Below are 15,119 nucleotides of genomic sequence, written 5' to 3'. Positions count from 1 at the left end.
AAGGTGCAATCTTGTAATTATGCATTAATTGTAATATCTCTTATTACCTAGATACGCAATTTGTAATCGCAATTAAGGCCCATTGGCCCATGTGACCTTCTTGAGCCTATAAATAAGAATCAAAGGGCTCAAGGGAGGGGAATTTTTGGACCTTTTGATTTCTGAGAGAAAATTATAGTGTTATTATTCACCGTAATTGTAATCATCCTGAAGCTTGTGAAACTCATGAACCCTAGCTCATTGATCACGGTGTTGAGATTCTACATCAATAAGAACACTAAGTGAACGTAGGTCATTACTATCTGATTGGGGCCAAACCACTATAAATTGTTTGTGTCGTTTACCCTTTCGTCCTGATTTCTTCTTGTTTTCATCTCATTCTATATCGTTTATCTGACTCTGTGTCGTTGACCAATTCGAGGGTCAACAAAGATTATATTTTATTTATTAAAATTAATTATATATTTTAAGTCATTTAAATAAATTTTAACACTTAAAAATATTGTTTTTAAATTTTTTTATTTCATTTAAATTTATTTTTTAATAATATGAAATTAAATAATGAGAAATTGGTGAAAATAGCCTTTTTTTTAAGTGATTTTGCACTCTGGCCTACTTTTGATAATTTTTTGCAAAATAGCCTATGTCCAAAATTCGACCAGTTGTCTAAAATTTTCGACAAGCTGTCTAAATGTTTCAACCACTTGTCTAAATTTTCGACTAGCTGTCTAAATTATGAGAGGCTATTTTGCAAAGAATTATTAAAAATAGGCTAGAGTGCAAAATGACTTTAAAAAATAGACCATTTTGCCAAGAAGCCCTTAAATAATTGATAAATATAGGGGTGTTTTGGTCATATTGGAACATAGTTCAACCAAAATCAGGCTCAAAGTATTATTATGTTCCATTTTGCAAAATGCATGGTCCTAATTGTCATTTAACAAAACAGATGGTCCGATCAGTAATTTTTGCACAACATAGGGATCAAAATAGTATTTACTCTTATTTTAATGTTTTAAAAAATAATAATACATTATTAAAATTAAACAAAACTTCTCTAAAAAAAACAAAACTTAAAAATAAATTTAATCAAGTATTATTATTTTTAAACATTAAAATAGTATAAAATTATTGAGAAAATACTATTTTGGCCCTTGTGTTTTGCCTGAATACTCGATTAACTCCTATATTTTGTTAAATGACAAAACAGACCCTCTGTTTTGTAAAATTGAACAATATGATACCCTAAGCCCGATTTTGGTCAAATAATTTTTCAATATGACTAAAATTCCCTCAATTTTTTTAATAATCTGTTTTTTTTTTAATTCTTTTAATGAATTTTCTTTTTTCTAATATATATATAAATTATAAAACTCTTTAAATAAAAAGGAAATATAAAATATAATTGAAAAGTAATTAAACAAAGCTAAATTAAATTTAAAACTTAATCTTAATCTTAATCTTTATCTTAAACTTAATTAATTAAATTAAAATCTTAAATAAAAATTACTTAAAACTACAACTATAGAGAATTAAATTATATAAAACTTTCTATACTTCAAATGATTTGATTTAAACTTAAACTAAATAAAATCATAAAAATAAAACTTAACCTGTGTAAAAGATTGGGGTTGTTGTCGAGGACCTACTGAAGTAAGGGGAGAAGTGTTGAGGACATGCTGAAGCAAGGGGAGAAGGTCGGGGTTGTACCAGATCTGGGCGATGGAGTCATGGTGAAGTCCTTTTTCTTATTCTTCTCCATTTCTTCTATTGGGGTTTTATGCCTTAATTAAAACCCAATTTCTTTGTAATCTCATTTATTATCAATAAAAGAATATAAATCATTTTTTAACTTGGTCAATCACTTTACTCACATGTTTTATTTTCATGATTACTTGTTTAATATGAACTTCTATTAAATACCGAGCATATAACTAATCGTATTTATAGTGACGTAATCATAGTGGAATATGAATATGATTATATGTTCAAAATAAGTTAGTCCTAAGATTAGTCAGTGCACAAGATTTACACTAACTTGCCAATCTACAATATGATCTACTTACACATTGTAGTGTTATGTTATTTCCATAACATTAGCAAAGTAGATAAGATCGGATGTATTTGTTACATTAGATTTGACTGATATTGACAGTTGATAGGATAAGTAAACATACCGTTATTATCTATTCTATTCATATCCTATAGTTGACCATAGGTCAATTCAATCTCAATTCTGAGTGGTTAGTATTCTAACTGATTGTATTATTTGAGTTCTTTGACTTGTTCGTTACCAGCTTACCCTACGGACTAGCCCATACTTACATCTTGGGAACTTGGTAGTATAATTGAGTGGGAGTGTTAATCATAGATATGAACATCTATAGTTTCTGATGAAGAAGTGAAATGATGGTTTCCTTTTAGTTTGGTTCAAGGTGCTAAATGATAGAGATCTCATTTCAGTAATTAATATTAGTTTACTGAAATATCATTTACAAGGAACTAAGTATTTTAAGGATAAAATACAATGAGAGGTAAAACGGTATTTTAGTCTCATCTCATTGTAGACCATCTATAGAGGATTGAGTGACAATTATGGTTGTAACAATGGATAATTAATAGCGTATCTATATTTGTTATAGAGTGTTCTATGAATTCAAGAGTGCAATTTTGAGTCTTTAGTGGAGTCACGAGGAATTAATAAGTTAGTAAATTTATTTGTTAGATTTATGATAACTTATTGGAGCTTGATTTCATAGGCCCATGGTCCCCACTGTACCTTGGATAAAATCATCTAGATAGTCTCAATTAATTGATTTAATTTTAGAATTATCAAAGTTGACCAGGTCAATTTTGGATAGTTTCACAGAGTTATGTTATTTAGAAAAGAAAAGAGAAATCAGGGCAGATTTATTAATTAAGATAAATTGGTATCTAAATTAATTTGATAATGGATTTAAATAATTATTTAATTAATTAAATCAATAGAAAATAATGAATGCCTTGATTTTAAGTCCAATGGGCTAAAGCCCATGATAATTTCAACCTAGGACTGTTAATTGGCTATTATTTTATTGATTTTTTAATTAAATAAACGACCTAATTGAGTCTATAAAGGGAATGTTAAGAGAGAGTTGAAAACACAAGTCAAGTCACAAGTTGAAACACAAGTTTCTGATAGGTTTTAGATTCTCTCTAAACATAAGTCATTTTCTAAGCCTTATTGTCCTTTTCTCTTCTTCTCTCTGTATCTATCTCATGTGTTAAGAATTGTCCACTCTAGTCTAGGTGATTCTAAGGATACTTTGGAAGGATGTGAAGAAAATTGAAGATCGGTTCAGTTTCTTGGTAATACTCTGCGACAAAAAGGATACAAGGGTTAGAGAAACTGAAGGAAGAACTCTATTATTCCGCTACGATTATTTCTCTTTGAATTCAATTTTAGAATCATGTTCTAGGTTGTCTCATATTAATTTGTTTAATATTAGATCTACATGAAAATAAATAAAGATCATGTATAAGTTTTCCCAACAACTTCCCATTTAGTTGTTATCCTTCTTGCTTTCTTTTTTGCAAGTGAAGTCATGAAGAGCTCTGATGGTCCACCGATGTTAAAATTCTGGGCTGAAATCATGGGTGCGATTGGGTCATTATTTCTGGGTATTTAGCGAGAAACAACTTAATCAAAGGTAATCTAAGCTTTAAGTTTTGAGTTTTAGAGTTTCTAAGCTCTAATTTGGATTTTGTGTGTTGATGAGTTTTTGATTTGTTAGAGCCTCGGGATTTGATGATTTTGGATCATTGGGATGTTTGGGAACTTTGATTTTTGGATTTGGAGATGTTTGGGTAGGTTTTTGGAAGGATTTAGAAGTGGAAAATCGGGGTTATGGATGAGTTTCCAGGTGGGGCCGCGACCCTGTTCTTGGGCGCTGTGGCCCAAGCTTGGTGTAGGTGGGCAGTGGAGCTGAAGGGCCTGGGGGCCGCGGCGCTGGGGAAGGAGGGTCGCGGCGCTTGGTGCAGGTGCCTGAGGCTGGCGCCTCTGTCATGGCTGGGGGCCGTGACTCAGAGAGGTGGGGCTGCGGCGCTTGAGGGCAATTGTGGCCAAAGTAGTGGTTTGATCATGGGAACTCAAACCTTAGGCCTCGGGATCGTTCCTACTACCCGGTTTAGTAGGATTCGATGTCTCAGAGGCTAGGTCTTGGTCCGGGAACCCTTTTATTATTCATTTTATTGATGGAATCCCATAATTGGTTATGACCAGGTGACCGTCAAGGAACTCAAAGGTTGATCGTTCTCAAGGGTCGTTCTTTTATTAATTCTCGCTCGAACTAGTAGTAAGAAAACTGCACCTCATATGTGACATGCATGGTTATTATTGAGGCATGTTGAGTGTTTAAATGTGGACATTGATTGCATATCAAATGCTTAGCAAATCTTGCTCACTTGTGCGTGGCATTGACTAATTAGTCTGAATTAGCAATGGTGTCAGTATTAACTGTGAAGCTATGACTCATTAGTCAAGTTTGGCAGTAGTACTGAACACTGGTTACCTGGTATTGACTAATAAGTCAGGAACGGTCTTAGCATGTTAAACGCAAGTAAACAAAGATTAGATCTAATCAACATCTGCATTGAATGACTCATAATGAACGTTAATGCCGGACCGACCTCAAGTTCGATGAAAACTAAAAGCGCTTGTCTAGCCTATGGTTAGTCACTTAGAGCTAGGGCCAGAAGGCCCAGGTGACTGCACCATCACATGGCTATGGGTGCTGATCCCCGTAGTGACTCACTCATCTGATTAGGGCTATAAGCCCCATCATGGTTAAATAGAACCTCAAAGTGATATTCACTCATCTGTTCAGGGCTATAAGCTCTGTATGATTATCATGATCATCATTTGATATTAATTACATGTAGTAATGAGTTTTCTTGCTGGGCTTTGGCTCATGGGTGCTATGTGGTGCAGGTAAAGGAAAAGAAAAACTCACCCAGCCTTGAGTGGAGAGCTTAGGTGGTGATGTGTACATATGCAGTCGCTTGACCACCACGGCCACGGAGGAACTAGGGGGTTTACCCTATTTTTGCCGCTTAGGTCGGCGGGTTGTAATTTTCACACTGTAATGACCATTTTGTATTGTAAATAACTTGTAAAAGTTTTTATGGGCCCATGAACAATTTTATGTTTTAAATAAAGTATATCCTTTCCTTTTGATTGGTTTTCACCTTAGTCTATTAATAACACCTAGATGCACGTTTATAACTAAAGAATTCGATTAGCGAGTTAAGCACGGTTCAAAGCTCATAGTAACGGTCTTGGAGTAACCAGGACGTTACAATAGATTTGTGGGTCTTTATTAATGGGTATATGGTTCTATTATTTCTGGGTATTTGATTTTGTGCAGCTAGGTATATTGCTTCACTTAGTTGTGCGACGAGGTATATAGATTTGTGGGTCTTTATTCATGGGTACATGGTTCTATTACTTATTGATAGAATAAATAATAAATGATTCTTCACTTGTTTCCCGTAGCATGCCTTCCTCCTTTGGTGTTGCAACGAATACATGAAATTTTGAATTATTTGGCCTCCAACCTTCACCAGTTGTGAATTATTTCAAGATTTTGAATACATGAGAGTTGGGGTTCTGGGTTCGTGGATGAGAAGGAGAAGAAGAACTGAAGAGAAGATCGGGAATGAAGAGGAAGAGAAGAGAGAGGAGAGAGAAAAGAAAAATTAAATTAAATATATGTTTATTTCATTTTTTATTTTAAAATCTATTTTTCATTATTTAATAAATTCATTAATTCATAAATCTAAGGGTATTTTAGTCATATTGAAAAATTGTTTAACCAAAATTGGGTTCAGGGTATCATTTTGTTCCATTTTGTAAAACACATGGTCCGTTTTGTCATTTAACAAAACATAGGGGTCGATCGAGTATTCGGACAAAATATAGGGGCCAAAATTGTACTTTCCCAAAATTATTAAACATAATTAAAATGAAACAAAACTCAAAATTGAAAAAAGTTTTAATTTTTTTAATTAAATTTATTTTTAAATAATTAATTATTCTTTTTTACATGTGGCCCTATAAAATGTTGTCATGTGTATTTTAGTTGGCACTTAACGTGCTTATATGTCATTTTACTGCTAAAAAGACTTACTTGCAACAAACCATTGACAGAAGGAGGTTCTACCATCAAAATTTTTTGTTGGGGGGTTTGTCATAATTTTTATAAAATAATAGGGGATTTTGCAGCCAATATCCTATTTATTTATAAAGATTATACTCTATTAAACTAAAAAATTTAAACATGATAGGTCCAATGGAGAATTATACTAGAAAATAGTGGTGTAGGTGCTCCACACCAATCCAAGTTTTTGGTGGGATGTCAAAAGATAGATTCTAATAAGATTGAGTCAGTGGACAGATAATAATGTTAACATTACTTATAATCATTTAATACTTTTTTTATTCTTTAATTTTTTTTCAAAAATTCACATTAAATTTTAAAAACGGACTCAATCCAATTAGTGGAGCTTAATTAGATTGGAATAGATATTATAGGCAAATTAAATATTCAAAATTGGATTGAGTCGATCCAATTCAATTTAATATTGAGTTTATATATTTTTGGACCTTGTGTTTTGTCACATTACCTGTTTGGATCCCGTGTTTTGAAAAATTCATTTATAGATCACGTGTTTTGTAAAATGGCTCAAGTAGACCCCTAATGTAACACCCTACTACTCAAGGACCATTACACTGTGTATTTTAAATAGTGTTGAACTCGCTAAACGAGTCATTTGGCCATAACCGTGTAACTAAACGTGATTAATAGTTTAGGGTTAAAAATTTTGGTCGAAAGGTATAACCGTTTCATTAAAAACGTTTACTTCCATACATGGGATCCTAAACTACATTTAAAATTGTTAATTACAATTGAAAAGTTACAACCAGCCGACCTAAGCAACAAAATAAGGTTTGACCCAAGTTCCTCTGAAAAACCCCGACCGTGGTGGTCGAGCAGCTGCATATGTTCACATCATCACCGAAGCTCTCTAACTTCAAGGATGGTCCAGCTTTTTTTTCCCCTTATGTAACGCCCTACTCCCTTAGAGTCGTTACTAAGTGTGTTTAAAATCGTGACTCAACTCGCTAATCGAGGTTTTAAATCAAAAACGTGTAACTAAGGCATAATTAAAAAAAAAAGAAAACATTAGAGAAAATAGATTTCATTGCTAATCATAAAAGTTTACACTTGGGATCCCAAAACAAAGTTTAGAAAATATTTACAACACAAAGCTGATCAGAGTCGACTAGACGACAAAACCTAGGTTCCCTTACAAACATCTCCCAAAATCCCCTAGCTGTGGCAGCCAGGCTGGCCGGACATGTACACGCCGCCTCACGCCAGCTGTGCTCATGGTTGGTTGATCTTCTCTTTACCCTTACCTGCACCACAGAGCATCTGTGAGCCGAAGCCCAGCAAGAAAACCCAAAACAGATAACATATGTAATACATGGATCAAACACATAAGCAGGCCACCAACGACTAAACACATACGGCCTAGCCGTCTCAGGCGTTTACCAAGCCCTGGGTTCGCGGACCACGCCGTGAGGATATCCCAGGTATCCTTTTAGGGACTCGCCCTGGAAACTCGCACCCCTCGTGCTCAACGCTGCTCCCGGCCCTTTGCCGTTCTCGGCCTTGCACTCAACGTGCCTGATGCCGTTCCCGGTCTACACCGTTCCCGGCTCTTGCCGATCACACATATAATATCAAACACAGTACAGCAACAAGCACAGAATTCGAGCATAAATAAATAAAGAGCCATGCTCTACAACTCTAGTATATAGGGCTCGGCCCTGCATGTCATTTCCATTCAATATATTGGGCTCAGCCCTGCACATAAGCTCTATGGAAACAGGGGTTTCCTTACCTGAATTTCGAGCTTCCTGAGCACCGATGCCCCGAGCACAGTCCGCTAACGTGAGCCTCGCCGAAATCCTAGTCACAACACATAACAATATCCGACCATCAAATCCCAACCCAACAAATAACCTCAAACCGTAACCCTAACCTCCGGAATCTTGAATTCTATCACTCCGAGTGATAAAATCCATCCCGAGCCTTCCCCTTAAAGTTCCCAAGTCAAAAATATCAATAAATTCCTCACTGACGCTAAGGGCCGCGGCCCCTCCCCCTAGAGCCAAGGCTAGCCTCAAAACAGAGGCTAGCTCTCCACTGACCAACACGCGGGCCGTGGCACACCCCTCCTAGGGCCGCAGCACTAACAGCAAACCCAGAATTTCCATCAACTTTTCATCCCTTCTTCAAGCCAATTATCACCAAAACTAAACTAAGACTCCTAAATATTCAACACCATTACTCCAGCACAGAAACAACATCAGAACCTCATCAAAGCATGCTCCAAAACTTAGCTAAAACACCCAAAGATCAAGCAAACTTAACTACATGCAAACCTCTAAACCAGCAGAAAAATAAAGACTCAACCTTAGTGTTTAAAGCTTACCTTGCAGAGCTTAATCCCAGAATTATGATCCTCAATCCCAAAGCTTCAAGCCCTTAGAGTTTCCCAGCTGAACCCCTTCAATTTTCCAAGCAATTCCCTTAAGTTTCTTCAAGTTTAGCCTTAGAGAGAGTGAAAGAGAAAAACAAAAGCTATTTCTCAGCTCAAAGAGGATATGAGTCGGTTTTCCTCAGTTTTTGTACAGTTCTATTTTATTTATTTGTTTTATATGACTTAAGTCTAAAGGTTACCTCAAGGCTCGGGGTACCAAAACGCCCCCGAGGGCAAAAATGGTAATTTCCCCAAATATTCCCGCCTAGACATTCTATCCTAAAATATATCTCCAAATATTTATTTCTATGTCCCGATAACCCCATAACTCAACTAATACTAGAATAACCCCTCGACTCAACCCGAGTCCGAATCTCAACCCCGTTGTTACTCCCTGGCCCACTGCTCCCCAGGACTGTCTCGGATCGTGCTGTACAGACATATCACACATATACAACATATATTTCATTTATCACATTTAACTCAATTAACATGCATCATAATCATACATACACATAGATTCACATATAAGCATATCTAAACCACTTATTGCCCTCCCGGCACACTAATCAAGGCCCTAAGCCTAATTAGCAAATTCGGGTCGTTACAACTATCCCCTCCTTACAGAAATTTCGTCCTCGAAATTACCTGAACAATTCGGGGTACCGTTCCCTCATCTCTGACTCAAGTTCCCACGTCGCCTCCTCAACTTTGCTGTTCCTCCACAGCACTTTCACTAAGGCGATGGTTTTGTTCCTCAAAACCTTATCTTTTCGGTCAAGAATCTGAACCGGCTTCTCTTCGTAGCTCAAATCCTGATCAAGCTCCAAATTCACAAAAATTAAGACATGCGTTGAATCCGACATATACTTCCGGAGCATAGATATGTGAAATACATCATGAACCCCCGATAGAGCTGGAGGCATCGCTAATCTGTAAGCCACCTCACCAACTCGTTCAAGTATCTCGAAGGGGCCAACAAACCTGGGGCTCAACTTACCCCGAACACCAAATCGTTTCACACCCCTCATGGGTGAAACCCTAAGGAACACATGATCACCCACCTGAAACTCCACGCTCCTGCGTCTCAGGTCTGAATAACTTTTCTGTCGACTCTGGGAGGCGAGCATACATGCTCTAATCTTCTCAACTGCCTCATTGGTCCTCTGAACCATCTCTGGACCCAAATACCTTCTCTCACCTGTTTCATCCCAATGAATAGGTGATCGACACTTTCTTCCATAAAGCATCTCGTACGAAGCCACACCAATAGTCGCTTGATAACTATTGTTGTACGAGAATTCGATTAAGGAAAGATACCTACTCCACGATCCCCCAAAGTCAAGCACACAGGCCCGCAACAGATCCTCCAATATCTGGATCGTCCTCTCAAACTGCCCATCCGTCTGAGGATGATAAGTGGTACTAAACCGTAATCGCGTGCCCATGGCCTTTTGCAAACTCTCCCAAAACTTGGAAGTGAAGGTGGGGTCTCTGTCCGATACTATTGACCTTGCAGCCCCATGAAGTCGAACAATCTCCTTTACATACAACTCAGCGTACTGCTCCACAGTATAAGTTGTCCTAACAGGCAAGAAGTGGGCGGATTTAGTATACCTATCCACAATCACCCACATAGAGTCATGCTGTCCCACAGTTCTTGGTAAACCAACCACAAAATCCATAGTAATATCTTCCCACTTCCACTCCGGGATCCCCAAAGGCTGCAACAATCCCGCTGGCCTTTGGTGCTCAGCCTTGACCTGTTGACAAGTTAAACACTTAGCCACATAATCTACCACGTCCCTCTTCATACCCGACCACCAATATAAAGCTTTTAAGTCCTGGTACATCTTCGTCGTACCCGGGTGCAAAGAATAGGGAGTGGTATGCGATTCATCCAAGATCTCTCGCCGAAGATCAGAATCCATCGGTACACAAATCCGACCCTTATACCTCAGTAATCCCGTCTCTGAAATGGAGAAGTCCTTTGTCGCTCCGACAGAAGCACTCTCTCTATGACCACGCAATAGAGAATCCTTCTCCTGCGCTTCCTTGATTCTCTCAAGGAGTGTAGACTGAAGAGTGATGTTGGCTAGCTGACCAACCACCAACTCTATACCCGCTCTGGTCATCTCCTCAGCTAACTTACCAGATATCTTCCTCAAGTTAAACAATTGTCCTGGGCCTCTCCGACTCAAAGCATCTGCCACAACATTAGCCTTCCCAGGATGGTAAAGGATATCACAATCATAATCCTTAACTAACTCCAGCCACCGCCTCTGACGCATATTCAAGTCCTTCTGAGTAAAGAAATACTTTAGGCTCTTATGGTCAGTGTAAATCTCACACTTTTCACCATAAAGATAGTGCCTCCAAATATTAAGTGCAAACACCACCGCTGCCAATTCTAGGTCATGTGTAGGATACCTCTGCTCATACTCCTTTAACTGCCTTGATGCATAGGCTATTACCTTGCCAGCCTGCATCAACACACACCCCAAACCCTGCCTAGACGCATCACAATAAACCACAAACTTTTCATTCTCTGTCGGCAAGCTAAGTACTAGCGCAGTAATCAATCGCCGCTTAAGTTCCTTAAAACTGTTCTCACATCTGTCCGTCCAGACGTACCTGGTCTTCTTCTTTGTCAACTCTGTCAATGGCGTAGCTATTCTGGAGAACCCCTCAACAAATCGCCGATAGTACCCTGCTAAATCCAGAAAGCTTCTCACCTCAGGAACATTACTCGGTCTAGGCCAATCTCTGACCGCCTCAATCTTGCTTGGGTCAACCAAGATCCCCTCCTTACTAACGATATGACCCAAAAATGTAACTTGTGGCAACCAAAACTCACACTTACTAAACTTAGCATACAACTTATGCTCCCTCAACCGCTGTAGTACCAATCGCAGATGCTGCTCATGTTCCATCTCTGTCTGGGAGTACACCAAGATATCGTCGATGAACACGATCACAAACTTATCCAAATAGTCCTTGAAAACCCTATTCATCATGTCCATAAAAGCTGCTGGGGCATTGGTTAATCCAAAGGACATAACCAGGAATTCATAGTGTCCATACCTCGTTCGGAAAGCGGTCTTTGGTATGTCCTCTTCTTTGATCCTTAACTGATGATAACCTGATCGGAGATCTATCTTGGAGAACACTGTTCTACCTTGTAGCTGATCAAACAAATCGTCGATCCTAGGCAATGGATACTTATTCTTGATGGTTAACTTATTCAGTTCTCTGTAATCAATACACATCCTGAGGGATCCATCCTTCTTCTTAATGAACAATACCGGAGCACCCCATGGCGAGAAACTCGGTCTAATGAATCCTAAATCAAGTAACTCCTGCAACTGAATCTTCAACTCCTTTAACTCCGCTGGAGCCATTCTATAAGGTGTCCTGGATACTGGCTCCGCTCCTGGTATCAATTCTATGACAAAGTCAATCTCCCTCTGAGGCGGCAACCCTGGAAAATCCGCTGGAAACAACTCCGGAAACTCACACACCACCCTTGTCTCACCCGGTCCAACTGGCACCACCCTAGAAGTATCCACAACGCTCGCCAGGAATCCTATGCAACCTTCCCGCATCAGGTCCCTAGCCCGTAAGGCTGAAATCGTTGGTACACGCGGTCCACTAACTGTCCCCACAAACACAAAGGGTACCTCCCCTTCCAGTTCAAAAGTCACCATCCTGCGCTTGCAGTCTATCGTTGCCCCATACTTGGATAGCCAATCCATTCCCAAGATTATGTCAAAATCATCCATCTCCAACTCAATCAAATCAACAAACAATTCCCTACCATCTACCTCCACAGGTAATGCCCTAATCCACTTCCTAGAGAGTACCAACTCCCCTGTTGGCAACAAAGTCTGGAATCCTCTAGCATACACACCACTAGGTCTACAAAGCTGATCTATCACCCTAGCAGATACAAACGAATAGGTAGCCCCTGAATCAAACAATGCAGAGTACAAAGAACCAGCACTAGAGATCTGACCTGTCACCACTGAGGGGCTAGCCTCCGCCTCAGTCTGTGTCAAAGTGAACACCCTGGCAGGAGCTAGACTATCACTCTGCTTCTGCTCCTCCTTCTTTACTTGAGGGCAATCCCTCTTCAAATGACTGGCACTTCCACAAACAAAGCAGGCCCTGATCCTGCACTCACCCTGGTGTCGACGCCTGCACCGTGGACACATAGGAAAACTCCTCCAACTATCACTGCCACCCTGACGGCCGGTGGTAGCACCCCGCACTCTCCTATCAGAACCAGGAGAAGTAAATGAATCTGGAACTCTCCTTTTCTGCTCACTGGGCCACTGCCCCGACTGGTCCCAACAAAAGGAGGCACTGTCCTCCTGGCATCGCGCCTAACAGCGCTGTCCTTCCATATTTGATCCTCAGCCCTCTCAGCAGTAAGGGCCTTATCCACCGCTTGGCCATAAGTGGTAGTCGCTGGATCCAAGGTAATGTTCACATCGCGGGCAATCATAACATTCAACCCCCGCACAAACCTATCCCTCCTAGCTGCATCTTTCGGCACTAGATCTGGCGCAAACTTCGCCAATCTATCAAACTTGATTGCATACTCTGTTACTGTCAATCGATTCTGAGTTAGGTTGACAAACTCATCAACCTTCGCAGCTCGCACTGCCACACTGTAATATTTCTCATTAAAAACACTTTTAAACTCCTCCCATGTCATAACCTCAACATCCCTCCGCTGGCTCACCACATCCCACCAGATGCGAGCATCAGCCCTGAGCATATAGCTTGCACAGTCAACCCTGTCATGTCCTTCGACCCTCATAAAATCCAAAACCACAGAGATCAAGTTCATCCACTGCTCTGCCAGCAATGGGTCTGAACCACCCTCAAAAGTAGGAGGTTGCTGCTTCCTAAACCTTTCATACAAAGGTTCCATCCTATTCTCCATAGTGGACTGAACAGGCACTGGCACTGCAGCCTGCTGCATTGGCAGCCCAGTAACCTGAGGCGGAGCCTGCTGCCTCATCTGTCGTAGCTCTTCTTCTGTTCTCTGCAGTCTGGCTTCCATTTCAGCCAATATCTGCTGCCAGTTCTGTGAGGCAGGTGGAGGGTCCTGACCCTGGTTGTCATCCTCGGCCCTACTGCCGCGGAGTCTAGCTGATTGACGAGTCATCTCAACAAATATGCCTGCAACCATCGACGCCTCTCATCAGGCAAGACAACAACATACAAAACCACCTCCCAGGCACATCAGAAATCCACACAAAGCAGCTCATATAGCATATAACACACAACGGGCCATGCCCTAAAATCATGCATATGTTAACTAATTCATCAGGCTCTATACAAAAGATACAGGCATACAGGGCATTTAAACACGTATTCAAACATACCAACCAACCCTGAGTAAAGCCTGTCACTGACTGCGTGTGTACATGTTCGGTCAATCTCCAGAACCAATAACCTTGGCTTGCTCTGATACCAAGTTGTAACGCCCTACTCCCTTAGAGCCGTTACTAAGTGTGTTTAAAATCGTGCCTCAACTCGCTAATCGAGGTTTTAAATCAAAAACGTGTAACTAAGCCATAATTAAAAAAAAAAAGAAAATATTAGAGAAAATAGATTTCATTGCTAATCATAAAAGTTTACACTTGGGATCCCAAAACAAAGTTTAGAAAATATTTACAACACAAAACTTATCAGAGTCGACTAGACGACAAAACCTAGGTTCCCTTACAAACATCTCCCAAAATCCCCTAGCTGTGGCAGCCAGGCTGGCCGGACATGTACACGCCGCCTCACACCAACTGTGCTCATGGTTGGTTGATCTTCTCTTTACCCTTACCTGCACCACAGAGCATCTGTGAGCCGAAGCCCAGCAAGAAATCCAAAACAGATAACATATGCAATACATGGATCAAACACATAAGCAGGCCACCAACGGCTAAACACATACGGCCTAGCCGTCCCAGGCGTTTACAAGCCCTGGGTTCGCGGACCACGCCGTGAGGATATCCCAGGTATCCTTTTAAGGACTCGCCCTGGCAACTCGCAACCCTCGTGCTCAACGCTGCTCCCAACCCTTCGCCGTTCTCGGCCTTGCACTCAACGTGCCTGATGCCGTTCCCGGCCCCACGCCGTTCCCGGTCTACACCGTTCCCGACTCTTGCCGATCACACATATAATATCAAACACAGTATAGCAACAAGCACAGAATTCGAGCATAAATAAATAAAGAGCCATGCTCTACAACTCTAGTATATAGGGCTCGGCCCTGCATGTCATTTCCATTCAATATATTGGGCTCAGCCCTGCACATAAGCTCTATGGAAACAGGGGTTTCCTTACCTGAATTTCGAGCTTCCTGAGAACCGATGCCCCGAGCACAGTCCGCTAACGTGAGCCTCGCCGAAATCCTAGTCACAACACATAACAATATCCGACCATCAAATCCCAACCCAACAAATAACCTCAAACCGTAACCCTAACCTCCGGAATCTTGAATTCTATCACTCCGAGTGATAAAA

The sequence above is a fragment of the Humulus lupulus genome, chromosome 7 (genome assembly GCF_963169125.1).
Source record: "Humulus lupulus chromosome 7, drHumLupu1.1, whole genome shotgun sequence".
Lineage (NCBI taxonomy): Eukaryota > Viridiplantae > Streptophyta > Magnoliopsida > Rosales > Cannabaceae > Humulus > Humulus lupulus.
This window is presented reverse-complemented; position numbering follows the sequence as displayed.